The following is an 18,826-nucleotide window of genomic DNA, read 5'->3' as shown; positions in this document are numbered from 1 at the left end:
ACCCGTGGTTTGAGAAACAATTGTTTAGCAGAGGCAAAGTTCCCATTGAGTGATGAATTCCCCAACAGCACAGTTTTAGAAAGTGACAGAAGCAGGTTTGTTTAACCTGGATTCAGAGAAGGTCTGCTGCTAGCGGCAGAGGACCTGCATAATTCCCCAACAGCACAAAGTCTCTGTGATAACCTGAGTTACAGTTGCCTTCTCTCATGTTTCTCTACAAACAAAATTATTCTTGGTAAGGGATATGGGCCATAGAAGAAGTTTTGATGTTGGTATATTTGCTTTAAATGTAAGGAAAGAATGAAAGTATTTTTCCCTATGTTGTATATCCATTGTTTTAGATCCTTGATCAGCCAGTCTTTAGTTAGAAGTTGCAAAAGGAAATCTATGAGGTTGTGTTACCTTGGTTGTTTAAAGTAGGGCCAGATAGCGTTTTTAACCCATGTGTTGTAACAGACACTGTGTCTTTGAGATAACCCTGTTGTGCAAATAGGAAGATGCTGTTCTGTCGCAATCCAAAGGAGGGGTTCCAACTCTACTGAGATTCTCTGCGTGGATCCCCATCCCCCAAGCTAGCCTGGTTATTGCTATGCTCATCTTGGTCTCTCCTATGTGAATGCCCCATTGAGTTAGGATCAGGGCACTGCTTAAAGATCAGGAAAAGGTAAAGACAGCTAAAGTGGGGTGTATTTGAGACTGAACTAGAGTGAAAGAGAGGTGAAAAGTCAGCGATCCTAGGCTGTGCTCTCTTCATCTGTCATAGACACTGTTTGACCTGTTCACATCTCTGTTCCTCTGTTTAACCTACCTGTCATGACAGTTACTCTCCACTTGCAAGGTTTATGAATAATGTGACTATTAAATAGCACCAGGTGTTACGCCTGGTGCCTTCTAAGACAAATACACAAGCAAGTATTTGTTAATAGTTGCTCTGCTCCTTGTTTCTGGAAGGAAAAAGGAGAGAGGAGCAGACTGTCCTTGTGATAATCTCTTGTACTGCAGCAGAACCTGTCAGAAGAGGGCTGCAAACCATTAGGAACCCCAAGGAGAGACTGCAGAGCCCTTCAAAACTGCTGGCATGGCTAGGACAGGCACCTCATGGAGAGTTCCCTTCTTTGCATTTCAGGAATTAGTATAACATTAAGTATCTTTGAAGTAACACCAACCCTCTTTCCATCTTCCTTCCTATGTAGCTGTCTTCGGCCTCCCTACCACTCTCCCAGTATTTCAAAGGATTCATTGAAATACTTGCTGTGAGGCCTTAATATCCTTATTATTAGAAGACAAAAGATAAATGGCAATCACACAGCTAAAATAATCTGTTTTCTCTAGTGTTAGAAACACAAAAATGTACAGCAAATATTTATATAAAATTCCGGTAAAATACAGGCCAGAATGCTCCAGAAGGAAATAATTTCTATGAGTGCACTAAGAACAGCATTTAAGAACAAGGCTAAGTTGTGAAGCCCATCCTTTAAAGGAATCATTTTGAAACAGGCCATTGTATTTCCTGTAATTATTTATCTAATTCCGCCAATATTAATAGATATTTACTGGTTCATGAGTGCTCACTTAAGCTTCATCCTATATTAAAGAAATTGATATTAACTCAGGGTTTTTTGCCCTAAAAACTAATACAAGGAAAGCTGGCAGTAATAAAGTCTTTCTCCCAGGACATTGTTACTGGGGCAGATGCAGCTGTGGGTGAAATCCTGATATAAAAATCTGTGTAATAGCTAACTCCCACCAAAACACTCTATCAGTAGCATGGTTGGACATCAGGAAATTAGGGACAAACAAGTCTTAGATATTGCTGTTAGGAGAGAGCGAATTTTGGCACTGAGGAGGAATACGGATGGATAGCCTGGGATACAAGTATAGCATGTTTTGAATATGTGAAAGTCGGTGTTGTGATTGTGCTTTCCGGCAAACTAAGTTTTCTGTGACCCGGGTCACAGTGGTCCATTTTTGTATGGCACTGAGGCACCTTAAAGTGTGGTTTACCTAAATGAGTGAATAGCCCCACTGAACATGGGGTGTATTTGTACACTTGAAATTTAGTGTCTCACATTGAACTGGCCTTGGAAACAAAAAGGATGTCTTCTGGGGAAAGGAGAGGAAATGTGGTGGTTGAGAAGGAAGGCAAAGACAAATTCTTTGAGAGAGCAGTTACTCCTCTTCTGTGTAGTAATATCCAGGAAAAGAGAAAGCGGGAATGTGTGCTTCATCGTGCTGTGGAAGCTGCTCGTGTCTAGAGGTGTAACGTGACAATATAAGTCAAATATACAGTACCACAGATTACTGGGATAGAAAAGTGTGTGAATGTGAAGTAGATGGGTACATAATCACAATGAAATTCCATGTCTTTATTCACATTTTGTTTGGTGAAATAAACAGTAGTGTAAATAAAACGGTGATATAAGTATTCTCACAGGAGTTGCATATGTGAGCTTTTAGTATTTGATTTTTGGCATGTAAATATGACAGTAATTTCTGTAAGCAGCTAGTGACAATTTCTGTGTTTGCTTGTGGGACACAGAATTTCTATGAAAGAAGTTGAAAAGCAATTTTTGCAAGGCTCCTATAAACCCCTAGGTCTTTCCATTAAGTCTCAGTGTCTCAGAAGCCCTTATGTCTACAAAGGCAGAAACTGCAGTGCTTGGGTAGGTAGCAGAAGATTCCATTGTATGTATACGTGCTTGCCTCCATATGTGTGAGTTCACAGCTGTGTTTTGGAGTCTGTACATAGAGAGGGAAGGTAAAAGGGAATATACAGGTTTAGAAAATATAAATGCAAGCCGGTTCTTGTGCTGCCGTTGACTGTTTAGTTGCTTAGAGCATTGTGGTTTATCCTGAAAAAACGAGGGTCACAAAAGTATGCTTTGGAAACTTAGACAAGGTCCTGGTGCAAGACAGTAAAGGTTCTCTCTGGGCTGGAGTGTTTTTTTTAATAGATTGCACTTGGCAGGAGGAGGAGAATTACGGTAGTTGGTAGCAGGGAGACACAGTGTTTCTTCCCCATACAATCCAAGGTGAACATATGTCCTCTAATTTCCTATGGTCTACGTCAGGAAGAGTATTTATGGCTAATTTAAAAGCATACGGAAAGGTAAATGCAGGGACCACTTTTTTCCCCTTTAGTTTGCATAGGAAAATAATTAAAGGCAAACATTGGATGTTATAAGGAATATATTGGTCTGCATATGGCATTCTTTTGTTGCAGATTACAGACCCAGTGGCCTGATCCTGCTATCACTGAAATGAATGGCACATTTCCTATTGATTTCAGGGAAAGAAAGAGCAGACTACAATCCAACATGAGACAGGTGAAAGCTGTTCCTTTAGAAGTATGCCACCCATTATATTTAGGCTCACAAATTACTTTTTCTTAGTGTCCTGGAAAGTAGATGGACACAAATTGTTCGTATTAAAAGTGTAATGAGGATTGTTTAAAGATGTAAGTGTTGTCTTTAACATTGCTGAACCAAAAACATAGAAGATTCTGCCAGTGCATGAAAGTGAAACTAGCTGAGAACAAAAGTGAAACCAACAGGCAACTCTCCCTTCCTAGGCTGAGTGAAATGCAGAAATCCTAAAGGGCTGATGCTTAACAGTAAATTTGAATTTTAAAATTTGCTTTGCTTTTATTAGTGTGAAAAAGTATTGCTAGTGATCTAGACAAAGATTTCCCCTAAGACAGGTGTTTTCTCATTATGGTATCTCTTTAAAAAAATTCAGAATCAATTAAAAATGTCAGTTTTTTCTTTATGATATTTAGGGACATCTGTACACATTACCCTCTTTTTCTTACACATTTTCCTTTTGCATGCATTGCATCACAGACTTTAAGTCATGTACCCTTAATATTATGACAGAAGCACGTGCTAGGAGAGGACAGAATTGACCTTGCTTACAAAAGTATTGGTGACTGTAATTAGCAAACTTCTAGAGAAGGGAAAGAAAAAGTACCTTTAAAAATATATTAAAATTATGGTCAAATGTATTTAATTGATAAAACACAAAAAAATAGCAGTGTAGCAAGGGGGAGAGAAAGACATTCAGTTCTTCCTGCCCGATCTGGTAGGATCAGCAGGAGACAAATGTACAGCAAAATGGGGAAATACCAAACAAAACAACAGCAGAGGGTAAAAAAAAACCATTGGATGCCATGGGCAAAAAGAGAGAATGGAGGAAATAAGTGGTTTAGATAAGTTAACTTTGAGTAAAATTCTTCTTTGGTTCACATTTGTCAGTGTCTAGGAAATTGTGTGTAAAAATACATGTGTGGCAACAGTCTGCTGTAGATCTAAGCAGTATGAGGAAGGTAAATATATGGAAGGAAAAGGGTACAAGATGACATATTTTTTTAAGGCAGTTTAGTCATGAATACTACACCCTACAGTGCTGAGGCTTTCTGACCATGATTTATGTTGATAATGCTTATTAAATGACAAACTGAAGCAAGGTGTTTGTTTTGTTTTTTTTTTAAATTTAGCACATTAAGTTTGTACTCACTATCTTAAACATTTTTTCCTCTCTCTCACATTTGTTTGGAAAAGTTTAAAGGGAAAAGGCGGGGGGTGTGGAATGGTCTATAGACAGTGATTTTAGCTGGTATCTACCTCGCAGGTGGAGGGAGGAGATAGATATCTCAAAACTACAGGCCTGTGTAAATTCTGCAGCATCAGAAGTAAGTAAAAAATAATACAAATCACAGAAAAATGGGTTAAGCAAAGACCATATTTATCTGGGAAGGTATTCAGCTTTTAAAGCAGAGGAGGGAAAAGTTGCTGTGGGAAGAAATATTTCAGGACTTTGTCCCTCATGTAAATGGCTTTTGAAAAAATTTCAGTGTATGTAAAATATATATATATATATATATATAATTTAGATATAAGATCATACCACTTGCAGATTAAATGTTGGTAATGAGATGGAGCATGCAGTGATAGAGAGGTCTCTAAGAAATTAAAAACAGGCCTGAGGAATCTGGTACTTCAAATGACAATGTATGAAACTAATTTTTGACATGCATGCCTGACTTATAAAAACCTTTTTTGGGGACTCAGACTAGAATGCAATAAGAATTTTAAAAATGCTTTTCAGACAAAAACATATAAAGCTTTTTGAGGGCCAGATAATCTGAATGTACAAAAATGTGCCTGGGTATGCAACAATTTTAATCTATTCCCTCTTACGTTACAGAGAGGGTGGCACGGCCCCTGTTCTGGGACAGAAGGACGGACATCCAAGGGACACGGGCATTACTTCTCAGGTAACCTGCTCTTACTGATGGCTTGAGAGAGAGAGAAAAAATAACTTTTCTGTTCAGATTAAATAATACTTGACCTTTTGGCCTTTTAGATTTTGGTGTTTATTGACATTTCAGACAAACACAGATACTTTGGTTTTATTTTGAGAGAGGTGAGGAGGCAAAGTGTTGTGAGGGAGGGAAGTTAATGCCAAGTCCTTCTGACGTCCGATCGGTTGCAGGAGAACAGCAGTGCTGACAGTGGTATACTGGATTTTCCCATTAAAAGATGCAAATGATAGGATATTATAGAAAGATCAATGTAGTTGTGAACTGTGCTGTGTGTTTCAGCTTGCTTCATATTAGAACAGCTAATAAATTGGAAGTAGATACTACAATCTCTGGTTGGTCAAAGACAGGGCTAGAAAAAATAGTTCTTTCTAATTGTATGTGGTTTTATTGTGTTGACAAATATATTTGATGTGGTAGCAATTAAAAGTAGTCTGTTCTGATTAAGTTGAAGGGCCGAGACTTGGTTTTAAAGCATGCTGGTTAATTAAGCAAGAGTCAGTAAATGTCATAAAGCTCTAGATAGGATGTTTTTTGAGAAAAATGCAGTTGTTTGAGGTCAAATTAGTGAATAAGTAAAATTTTCTGATCAGGAAAGAGTCTGTATTTCTGAGGTATTTTATACTTTGTGCAAGCTTTTTATACACCAATACATAGAGGAACTGTGTTAAAGTGTTGGAGTTGCTATTCTGTTACGGTACGTCACTTGTTCTTCCTGGTTTGAATTGTTGATTCAACTCTGATAATTAAGACGAGAGAAAAATATAAATTCCATTTACCAAATAGGATGGTTGTAGTATTGAAAAAAGTGAGAGATTAAAGATGAGTAGAAGACTCTAAAATCTATAATGTTGTCCTGTAGCCTTTGAAAAGGCAGAGATCTAAATAATAATATTTTTACAGGCAAAATAATATACAATGTCTAAAATAAAGTATAAACTGCTGTTAGAAGAGTTTTGAAATAAATAGTATGTGCAGATAGGTAGTTAGGATTTTAAGTATTTTTCTTCCCCTATTCTCTCTCCTCAAGGAAAATACAAGGATTTCTTTTAAATGTAAAAGGAATAAATAAATACAATTGGAATGAAACATTATGCTAGATATTTGGTGAAATTTGTTCTCTTATAAGTATTTTGGTTTTAAATCTAATTGCTATAAGATAGTTCAGATCTTAAAGTTTGTGGGGAGGAAATGTTTCAGCATCTTTGTTCATACCTGAAGAATCCATTTTAGAAGTCTATTTTCCCTATTTGGAAAATATATTTTTATTAGATCTATGTATTTGGGTTAAGACTTACTTAAAATTACTTAATTAGGTTATACTGAAATTCTAAGTGATTTAAAAAGAAGGATTATTGTAATATGACAAAACATAACACTGTTTTCATTGAAATTCTTAAATAAAGCCTTTTTAACATGCCAATTTTAAAAATCTATAAATTTAGGGTGTTAAAATAGTACAAAATATAAAAAGGCTGAACTTATAATGGAATGTATAATCCTGTACCAGTGAGGAGGGATTTTGTAGGTACGTCTGGAACATGGCAGGAGGTCATTTACACCTTCAGTTTGGTTTTGAGCATTTTTCTTGTGGTATTGTCGTTGTTCTTACTTTATTATGTATATGTAAACACTTATAAAATGTTTGTGATTGATTTGTGAGGAAAAAATATAGAGAAAGAGATAACAGTGTAGGTGCGCTAAGCTAGATGGGGACTGATTGTGTTTTCCCAGGAAATTTTGAAAAATATGCCAAAGAAAAATTTGCCACAGTAAAGAATAAATTCTAAATAATTGTATTCATGCTGTTTGAAATAGCGTGGCTGTGACTTGTCTTTAAAAACCTCCTGTAAGTGTCTAAAAACAGTGCAACATAAAAAGGTTTTCCAATTGTGTTTTCTCTAGATAAATCTATGGGCTGTAGGCTGATTTTAGGGGTAAGGTATTAAAAAATGAACTTCAAAAAAAAAGGAGCTATGTGTGGGCTTTTCTCATAGATAAATTTGCTTTTTTCTTTTTTCTAAAAAGGAAAACGTATATGTGTTTCTTTCCTCTGTGTTGTTTATAGTTTGAAATAAATAATATGTAGTGATTTAATTTTTTTTAAAGAAGTATTTGTATGAAAAATCTGGAAATAGGTTTGTTTTACTTGTAATTTAATATTGGAGAAATAGGAGAATGTTTCTGGATATTTGCATTTGTTTCAGAGGCTGGAGCCTAAGGTAGATTTTTGTGTAGCCTGTCAGGCAGTCACACGTCTGAGCATGTTACAGTCAGTAGCACTACAAATTAGAGCTATTTGACTTTTATTTGCTGTATGAGGCTTTCATAAAAAAAAATTGCAAAAAATATAGAAGAATAGAGGATGAGGTCTGTGTGTGTGCAGGGGCTGTTTCAGGGTGTGATGCCGAGCTGTGGAGGGGGGCTGGGTGAGACCCAGAGGGTTTTACTCTGAGGTGCTGCTTTTGCCTGGACTTGTGCTATCTGCCCCTGACCCCCACTGACTTTATAAATTGAGTCTGACTCTCTGGGATATTTTTTAGTTCCCAGCAGGGTAGTTGCATGCACATTGTTTGCTACTTATTTTAAGAGAGTGCTGTGTGTGTTAGTCACACGTATACTGAGCACCTGTATGAAGAGTGTATGGGGAGGGCAGAACATGAGTGTGTGACTGATTTTCACATTCGTGTCACTACAGGATAGCCCAGCATTTCCTAGTAACTTTGTCACGAAGTTTTCTGGGGGTTGTAAAGCTATTTGGGAGTTAGTTTGCTTATTATAATTTGCCTCCTCAAACATAAATAAAGATTTTTTTTTTTAAAGCCCCACCAGCTAGAATAAGGTATTTCACCTGTTTCTTACTATCTCTCAGGGAGCGTGCAGTTAATGCCAGTAACAAACAGTTGCGGTTGGGACCAGAAACCACACTGCAGGAGTAGAGAAACCCGCCACAATGTCAGCGGCCCGGGGCCCGCCACTGGACTGGGCCGGGCCGGGCCGGGCCGGACCGCTCGGAGCGAGCTCCGCCGGCGAGCTAGGGCGGAGTGGATCTCCCTTGGGGGCCGCAGAGGCACCGGGCCAGGGTCCTGGGTAGGACCCGCCGGGCAGCGGCGAGGGGGGGGCCGGGCGGGCCGGCGGAGGCGCCTCGGCGCCGCAGAGGGTTAACGGCGGCGGGGCCGCGGGGGCCGGCGGGAGCTGTAGGCGCCGCGGCATGACGGGAACCGCCACGAGCGGCCGCGATTCGCTGACAGCAGCCGTGACGGCGCCCGCTCGCTCTGGTGTGGGGGGGCCGGAGCTGTCCCGTCGGGCGGGAGTTCGGGGCCGGCCCGTCCGCGCTCCGCCGCCGGGCCGGCCCGTGCCCGGCCGGGTGTCTCTGCGAGCGCCGGCGTTATCTCCGCGCCCTGAGCAGCGGCCTCGGGCCGCGGCCCGGCCGGGGGCGCGCCTCGAGCGCCGGCAGGTCAGTGGCAGCTTTGTCCCGGAGCCGGTGGTGCTGGGGTGCCCGGCCAGTCCTGGCCAGCCCCGGTAGCAGCGGAGCCGGGACCTTCCGGTGCCCCTCGCTGCCGGCTGTTCCGCGCCCGGTCCGGGCCATGGGGCATCAGACCGGTCCGGCAGGGCTCGCCCGCAGCCGCGTCCTCCCGAAAGGGATTTGCTTTGGTTAAAGCACAAGGGCGGCTCGTCCGCGCTGCCTCTGGGGCACCTGCCGTCCAGCCGCACCTGTGGCTGCTCGGGGCCCCGGAGAGGCACCGGCTCACGGGCTCACTGCGTGTGCGGACCTTGGCTTCCGCTTCGCGCTGAGCTCCGCACCGAACCCGGCCGCGGATAGATGCCTTGCTTGCGCGGATAGCAAAGGCTGGCACGTGGCAAGAGGGGTTCGAATGCTTTTATCTGCAAGTTAGCGGTTTTTTTCTTTGAGTTTTTTAAATGTGAAGTGGAAGAATGAAGGCGTTGAAGTGCGTTGAAGTTAGGGGACAAACCCAGGACTCAAACAGGACTTAGTAGATTACCTGATAGAGGGGTATTTTCTCTCCGTACCAAACGGGGAGGGAAGAAGAAGGAGGCAATTAACCGTACGTGTTAACTTAATGCAATTTATTCCAATAGTCTGAAGTCAGTTTTTGTTAAACCTGATGTTTTAAAGTACCTTGTTAATTAACTAGGGATAAGTTACTCTATGTATCAAAGGAATGACAAATAATAAATCAGTCTAAGTGAATGTAGTAAATTTTGTTTGTGTCGTTTTGTTTTCCTCCTTACGTTTTGGAAGCAGATCTTGTGGTGTCGTGCATCCGCAGTCAGCTGAACATGGGGCTGAACATACTTAAACTTCACTTGGGAATGGAAATATTCTTGTGGTTGTTTTCCTTGCTAATAGTAATCGTCCTGAGGTTCAGAAGAAGACTAATTAATTTGTTAACTAATTAATAAAGTGCAGAGAACATTACACTGTTGAGCTCAAACAACAACATAAAAAGGAAATATGCCATAATAGGCTTGTTTTCTATTGCTCAGTTTCTGCAAGAGGTATGTGAGGAACTCTACAAACATTTTTGAGTCAGAAAGCACATCAGATTTAGCTAATGATATCACCTGAAATAGAGTTCTTAAAGTATGCATAGATGGTTCTCAGAAGAAAGAAAACAAAGAAGTGAAATATATGGGTTTTTTCAAGGGAAGGTATTGTTCAAGTGGAGGAAAAAATGTTGTTTTGCTTATGAAAAAAATGGTTGAATAGCCACAGAAAAGGGATAAGTGCCTTCAGTGCCAGTGTTATAACTTCTGGTGGTTTGGATTTGCAGAGTGAAGCTGGTGAAGATGGCTTGAGATACAAAATCAGCAAGTGCAGAACAAAGCAGAAAAGATCCAGGCAAGGGAAATATGGTTAATGTATTGTAATGTGTTTTAAACTTTTTAGTGTATGGCCTACTCTGTTCCCAGTCTAACCATTACTTTTCCAGTTTTACAATAGTAGGTTTTCCTGGGTTGTGTTTTCTTATTTCAGTGGCAATGAATTAGCACTGCAGTGGTGCTATAGCACAATAAATACAGTATATCCCCTTGCCAAAAACGTCCAATCTACCTGCAAATCCTGTACTGTATTAGTAGAGGAAGCTACACATAAAGGGGGTCAAATAGTTGAGGGTACCCAAAGGGAAAGACAAAATTATTAATAGAGATGATCTAATCTGGCAGCCATTGTACACTAAGCTATAGGACAATTTTTGAAGGGCAAAATAAGATCACAGAGAAATTAAAGGTGGGATGAAATGCAGCAGTTTTATCAAAAAAAGACTGTGCCAGACTACCTTGTTACCCTTGTTTCATTGTGAGGAAACTTTGATACTGTACCATGTGAGGAATTCATGTAAAACAGAGAAAATTTGGATTATTGCATTGTAAGGTGACTTTGGAATGAACTGACAGATAATAGGTGGAAAGAGACTATACTGAGGAAAAGAAGGCTGCAAACTGGAGCTTTTGAGGGCTATTGGAATTCTTTCCTTAGTGACACTAGAGAAAAAGTACAGCAATGATAAAATCTTATGGCACAAAACTGGTGGACTGTATTAATAGAGGGGAGGATTGGAATATATGACACGATGAATCAAAACTGAGATTAATAGAATTAGATGAGATTTAGTGATGCAAATGGAAACTGATCACAATTTATTCTGTCACTTCAGTGACAGGTTGGTAGTTGGTGTAATAGTCAGCATCAGAATGATAGCATGTGACATAGCTGAGAAAATAATAATAAAAAAAAGATAGTGTCCTAGAAAGTGTTAAGGGATGGATTTCCTGTATGTATTGAAAATACTGCTGTCAAAGTGTACGGCATTAGTAAGACCTTATCTGGAGCCCAACTATCACCCACATTCAGATAAATGGGTTCAAACAGATGGATGAAACAGATGCAGAAAAGGACCACATGGATGTTAAGAGGAATAGAGAGGCTTAACAGAGGGACACAGAAGTGACAATTACACTGTTATGTAAGGAAGGAAAATAATTATATGAGCTCAAGATTAGAATAAAGCAAAACAAATGTGTGTAAAAGGGATAATGGGTAGACTTTGCTGGAAATTGCAGGAAGAGCTCTAACTCTGACTGACGATATTCTGGAGTGGTTTCAAATGATGAGCAGGTTTAAATTTCATTTAAAAGGAAGTTTGATATATCCAGGAAAGAACATCAGTGTTGGGTTCTGCACAGTGGTGGGGAATTTGACTTGGGAATCCTGGATATCCCCTCCCATAATACCACATTCTTGTGTATCAATGGATTCTGAGATGGATATATTAATTTACAGTGGGTCCATTTTGAAAAGTGTGGCTGGTTTTTGTCATATTAATTTCCTTTTATTCTTCTTAATAGAAGCAGAGTAGTATGCTTGTGTTTGCTCTGAACTGTATGTTTGGTTTGGACACTATGGCTGAATTCATGCAGTGCTACCTGACTTCTTGTGCCTGGATGGGCTACTGTAGGAGTCTTAATGAAACCATTTTTAGGTATCTAGGCCAAGACAATGTTGCATCCTAAAATGTATGTATAATCAGCTTCCTTGGGATGTTACCGGAGACCTTGTGTCTTTTTTCTTTCCTGCCTTTTGGATTCTATAATTTTTACATAGAGCACTTAGTGCAGTACTGAAGAATTAACAGAAGAAACTAAAGATTAAAGAACATTGCTTTTCAGCAAGGCTGCTGTCCACTAGGTAGACAGTTTTAGTTTTTACTCGGCATTTTGGCTTTTGGGAAATCTTCAAAGGGCAGGAAGTTAAGCAATCATTGCTCAGTCATCCATTTTAATTTTATTTTTCAGTCCACAGCTGTAGCAGATTATTCAAAGAGAAATAATATGTTTTAAGGAGGTAACTTCCTGTTCAGTGGTCAATAGAAAACTAAGTGATAAAATCAATCCAATCATAATTTATGCATTAAGTGCTACCACTGGCACTTTTGGTAGTTGCTGAAACAAAGAAGTGAATGGATTATAAGAATTAAACTTCCTTCATATCCCTAAAGGTGAACAAGTCATGAAAATGGAAGGCTCATTTGGTATGAGACAGTATGAAAGACTAGGAAGAAAGACAAAAAGTATTATTTCTAACTGGTTTCTTGTACTTTTTTCTGTAAAGTGGGATTTGAGCTATAGACATTTATCTTGAAGCTTACAGGGCAGAGGTGTGACTACAGACTGATGGCATGAGTGTGGAATGAAACATACTTGGTTGTTATTTAACCCAGATTCCTGAAAGTTATTTTATTCTTCTATTATGAGTCTGATTCTTTAAAGAAAATAATTCCTATTCATAGCAGGTTCTTTCTGTTGTTCTTTTCTTAATCTTTTTGATTAGGAACGAAGTTGTGGACTTCCCATTGAAATGGTAGGAATACTGTGTTAGGCCTTCAGCAAAGAAAAATTTTCTGGCCTGATTACTCCATGTCATCCTGCAAGGTTTTCTGCCACTAAAAGAGGGACTTCCCCTGGTGTCACTTTTTTCTAGTCCTCTTGTGCTGTATTATGCCTTTTGAAGCAACACTTGATTGGGGGAGCAAAGTCATGGAAGTGAGCAGCATTCACATGATAAGGCTGATAATGACATTTGCGTGACTCAGTGACAAAAGCAAAATAGCTCATATTTTGGTATTAAACAAAAAAAAGGTGTTACTGCTGTCATTAAGAGCAGGCCAAATCCATTCTTTTGCTGGTTTTATGTAACCACATCTGGGGGGAGTGTGTACATATGTCCGCTCACACACACGTTTGTATAAATGTACACCTGTTTTGCTGCAGGTGCTGCAGGCTGATGAGAACCAACAGAGAATTGACATATAGGAATACTGGGAACCTACACACTGAACAGGACCAGAGTAGGGCTTGGTTTGGTATCAGTAGACTCTGAAAGGGTGGGTTCACTGCAGCCTGTGGCAGCATGTTTGAGGTTTTTTTTAATTGCTCATTGTTTGGCTTTAATTATTTTTTGTAGGAATACTTTGGAGCCATGCCATTGCTTCTGTAAATCTTCAAATTTCCACTGAAGTCACCAGAGGGGGATAGCTTTTTACACCTCTTAAATAGATAGCCTTCTGTGTGAAAACATTATTATGGTGTCTTTGGTCCTACATTTTTTTTAAACAATAGTGGTTTTGAAATGCCAATTTCAGTGGTTAAAACTGCAATGGTAAAAGTCTTTAAGAAGTCTGGAATCCAAAAATTTTAAAGACATACAGAGGATTTGATGAAAATATGCAGATGCATAATTGGAATTTAAAGATAAATAGCAATCTGAGATACTTTTTTCCTCAGTTTCTGTCACAATAGGGTCCTAGTTGAACTTTCTGCCCTCACATTTCCCCTAGGAATGATACATTTTAACATGCATTCAAAGTGGAGTTCATGTTTGTGAAATACTGGGAGTAGTATTTCACAATACTACTGTATTGTGCAAGTACTGTGTTTTGGCACCAGAAGTGTCTGGCATGTGAATCATTAGGGGGACACTTGAGGACTACAGATTTTTTTTAAAGGATGAGAAGACAGAGATTTATTACCAAATGTAGTTCGTCATTGGAGGCTGAAAGTGAATGTATCATGCAAGATGACAGTGTTAGCAGTGGTGTGAGTGCCATGCATTCCTGAACTTTGTTCGTTTTATATGGACAAGTATCTGTGTCACTTATGTACAGTTACAAAACTAGGTAGAAGGGACATCAAGTATTAAACAATGAGCAAACAGCATTTCATTTCTACGGATGATATTTTCAGCTCAAATCAATATATTTCAGTGGGTTGTAGGATTGAAAAAGGGTAATCTCCTGCCATGACCATATTATGTCTCCAGTAAACACATGTTGCACTGGATTTGCAGCATGCACAACTATTAGAATTTTTTTTTTTAGTAGTGCTTGATTTCCAATATTGCTGGTGATTATAAAAGCCAATCCCCACTTTACATTCCTGTTCTACTAAGCCTTTCCTTGGTTTGCATAATAAGAGGATCTGGAGCTCCCCATTGCAATCACTTCTGAGAACTCTAAACAGGGGATGGCAACAAAAAGCAGAATTTTGAGTTTTAACAGGAGACGCACTCGTCAGTCCATAGCAGGTAAAAGCGACAAATACAAGTTTGTAGTACCATTTGTATTGTTTCCTGTTTGAAAAGTAAACTGAACAGACTTTGTCATAAATGGCAGCATACATCTGCATGGCACGTTGGATTTGCAATCTGTAGACTCAACTAGGTAATACACCAGCTACTGTTTGTCTTCCATTGCTACATTTGCCTGGGGTGTTTTGTTGTTGAGAAATTTGGGACTTTACTCCCTGAAGCAGGCTAGATTGCTGATGCCCAAGGTTTATTTGAGAAGCAATGAGTGTATAGCTGTAACACAGTGTGGTAACCTAAAATGCCTGACTCAGTTTCAAAGTTAAGACTTGTGCTTTGCAGCTGCCTTGTGTTTGCAGGTTTCTGCCCTTCTCATAGAAACTGTACCCAAAAGTATACAATTGCATCTGAGTGACACATCAATCAAAATTTGTGTTTAGTTAGTTATTTATTATGGCACTTAATGTTACCAATTCCATCCCTTTGGCTTGCTTGTTTCCTGCAAGCTCTGCAGAGCAGGGTCGATCAGCTCGATGTGCCTTATGTTAGGCCTACAGGAGTCCTGTACTGTAGGAGCTGACAGCAAGAGCCAGCTGGCAAAGCCCAAGTCTGAGCCATGGAACCCCCAGCACCTGCTTCATGTGTAGCATGCCAAGAGGGAGGAAGGTTACATAAATCCCTGCTTCTATAGTTGCCCAAATACACCACTTTAACATATGCTGAACATGTATGTCCAGGATGGGACTGAGAATGTCTGCCCCAGCCCCTCCAGTCCCACTGGCTTTCACTCTCATCATTACAGCTGAAAGAAAAGCAGTTACTGAGAAGAAATTCTTTACTGAGGGTGGTGAGGCACTGGAATAGGTTGCCCAGAGAAGCTGTGGATGTCCAAGACCATCTTGGATGGGGGCTCTGAGAACCCTGGCCTTGTGAAAGGCATCCTTGCCCATGGCAAGAGAGTTGAAAGTATATGATCTTTGAGGTCCGTTCCAACCTTGGCAACTCTGTGGCTCTATGATGTGATGATTCTGTGGTTCTGTGTGCTGTGAAACAGCTTCAACCAAAATCACCTCACCATGCACACCTTTGCGATGCTGTTAAAGCACTTTTCTGCCCTTTCAGGCAGAGGAGGGAAACCTGAACTCCTGGGTGAGTGCTAAATAGTGAACAGACTTGGAGGGGTACCATGAACCTTGCAAGGAGATGGAGTAGGTGCCTAAGGAAAAGCTGAGGATCTGGAATTGCACACAAGGTATCTTGCCTCACCCCATCATTACAATAAACCCAGCAGTTGATGAGGTGTATTGAGAGATTTGCTGGCGTGTCTTGAATAGTCCTTGTCGAGACCTTAACAGAAAGGACAATGAAGCTTACATTCTTTGGTATTCTAATTTTTGTCTTCAGTGTGCACTGGGGCAGGGTGTCTTAATTTGGGGCTATGGATTTAGGCAAAGACCCACTGCAGTGCTCAGCACTGCAGCAGCCAGGCCCATCATTGAATCTGGCCTTACTGCAATAAGTGTGAGTAATGGTAAGAGAGGCATGAGAGCAGAATGACTGTACAGGGGGGGAGAGCTGCTCTTGAGTTGCTAGAGTGAAAAACATATTTGTAAAGGGATAAAATTAGTGCTGGGTACAAGAATGCCATTTAATGAAACAAATGACTACACTGTTCAGTGGCAGGAAAAAACATGACACATCACAGATAACCAGCAGTCCCCCCTTCCTGTCTCAGGGTTGCTGCAGAGCAGACCTGCAGAGCAGGCATTTCTGGCAGCACTGGGCAGGCTGCGATGACAAGTGGATCCCAGTGCTGAGGCTTCCTGAGTGCTGAGACCCCTGAGCCACAGGTCTCACTGTGGGGACAGTGAGTGACTGTCTTGGGTCCTCACCTGTGGATTTGTAGTGAGAAGTGTTTTCCTCAGTCACTGAGAGAGCGGCGCAGGAGGGAGACATGGGAATGTGGTCTCACTGAGATGTGTATTGTTTGTGAGATACTTGTGGCAGTAATGTCACAGAAAAACTTCATAATAAAAATCTAATGCTGCTTCTTATTGGGTGCTCTTTTATCCCCTATTCATTGTGCTTTATTGCTCCTGTCCTATATTTTTGTTTTCTTTGTCTCCTTTTGATGTTGTCATCTGTGTAGTTCTATGTCTCTATCTTTTGTTCCTTATTGTTGCATTTTTTAGTCATGCACATCACTACTCCTTTAGCTTTCCTAAAGACCTCTCTCATCTCTGTTGTGATCTGCTGTACAGCTTAGCCGTGATCCATATGATGGAGCAATGTATCCAAGCTGTGGGTTGACCGAGGTTTGCATCACTGCCCTGACCCAGATTGCATCTGCAGTCATCTGGAACTGACTACACGCCTGAACTGATAAAAGAAGCTGTGGAAATACGGGTCTCTGGAGCCTTGGCAAGGTATCCTCATATGTGTATGCATGTTGATGTGTGAATACACTCAAAATGCCTGTCTGTTCCATCAGCTCAGCCGACTGGGTGCTCCTTTGGGATTTGCAGCAGCTTAGGGCAAATGGGAACAGACCTGCAAAGCTCATGAGAATACTAGGATTAACCCTGGAAAGGGGGGTATGCCTGTTGCTCAGGAATGTGTGATGCCCATAAGCAAGAGATGCAAACCCCCTCATTTGACCTTTGTATAATTCTTTCCCTTCCAGTGAGTCCCTTTCCCTGCCTGTGACTCATCTTCTAAATGTAGACTGTAAGCCTCTCAGAGGACTGCCTTTCTCTTCAAGCAGGGTAGCATAAAAAATAGCAACACTTTTGAATAACCAGTATGATTTTTTTTAACACAAAAAAACTGGAGGACTGCCTTGCTTTGTCTGTGCTTCTCTGTCAAGGGGTTTATCAGTCTCCCTGAGAGAACAGCGGGGCAGGTTCTGTCCTGACCTGCAACAAGAAGGTTGTTCAGACAGAGGTCTCAGGAGCTGCACAACTGCAGTGCAGTGGGCAGGAGATGTTATAATAAAAGATGGGTAGACTCTGACAGAGACGAACAAATCTTTCATAGCATCTACATACTTCCTTCCCTATTTCTGACCCATTTGTAATTGGCAGCATTCCCTTGGTAACTGCAGTGCAGCTTACATGAATGTCCACTAGGAAGTTGCCTGCTCCCTTCAGCAGGTTGCCCAATGCTCATCTCCTTTCCTCCAGCCTCTACATGCACTGTCCAGCTGCCCAGTCCACTTTTCTTCTAAAGACTTGGTGAGTCTGGTGACCACTATTACCTTCCATCCTTGGCTTCAGCTCTACAGTGTTGCCTTTGACTTGTGGTAGATCTCTTTTCTACCTTTTCTCTTTCCAGATGCTTATGCCATATCCACCTGTCCTCTGGAAGACAAAAGAGTGACGATCAGCAGTGTCATTTATTCTGCAAAAACTGAACAGATGAGAACTGCCGTGACAGCCAGTAGACGAAATTCAAAATTAAGGGAAGGCTCGTATGGAACAAGAGAAAAATTATCACTGCATTTTGCACTTTTTTGTAATTGAAGTCCTGTCTTTGGAGGGGTTTATGTCAACTACACACTTGGTGAGGCCTTTTTTCCTTGTGTAATACATGCAGGAGTTAGCCCTAGCATATCACACTATTCTAAAAGTGATGTCCAGTAAGCAATAGGTGGGAAAAATGCAGGAAGAAGACTTGGCGATAGCAGTGTCACCTCTCCTGAGGGATTAAGAAAAGAAAAGAAAAGAAAAGAAAAGAAAAGAAAAGAAAAGAAAAGAAAAGAAAAGAAAAGAAAAGAAAAGAAAAGAAAAGAAAAGAAAAGAAAAGAAAAGAAAAGAAAAGAAAAGAAAAGAAAAGAAAAGAAAAGAAAAGAAAATGAACTAATTCACCATGGAGATGGAAGGATGGATGCTTCCTGTTGTGGAATAGGACAAAATCCTGTGACATATTCCTTCCTGTTAGGTTTGATACCACTGCTTATGATAAAGATTAATTTATAATAATTAACTGTAAAGTTATAGATAGTGACTTGACTAATTTTTCATTACAATGTGTGTAATAGTTTCATGCCTTTGACATCATTGCAGTGTGTTGTGTTGTTGAATCCAATGAAATTTGAATCCCATTATGAATTTGTTTTCCACAAACAGATTATGAACAGAAGCCTTTGATTTCTATCAATTATGTATTTTTGAGTGAAAAGCTATTTTGTGTATATATATTTAACAGCAGGAAATGTAGCAAACATTTATTTTTATTAAACTAATAAAAGGGATAAGCCTATCATGGCAAATTTTTATTTGATTTCTTTGGTCTTGTTTCCCTTAGCATAGACAAAAGGTCATAGAGTGCAGCCCCAGGTATCTCAGGATGCACAGTTCTTTGCATCAGGTAGTTGATGTCATATTAGTGTGTCTTGTTTC

This window comes from Fringilla coelebs (assembly GCF_963513975.1).
Source record: "Fringilla coelebs genome assembly, chromosome: 6".
Classification (NCBI taxonomy): domain Eukaryota; kingdom Metazoa; phylum Chordata; class Aves; order Passeriformes; family Fringillidae; genus Fringilla; species Fringilla coelebs.
This window is presented reverse-complemented; position numbering follows the sequence as displayed.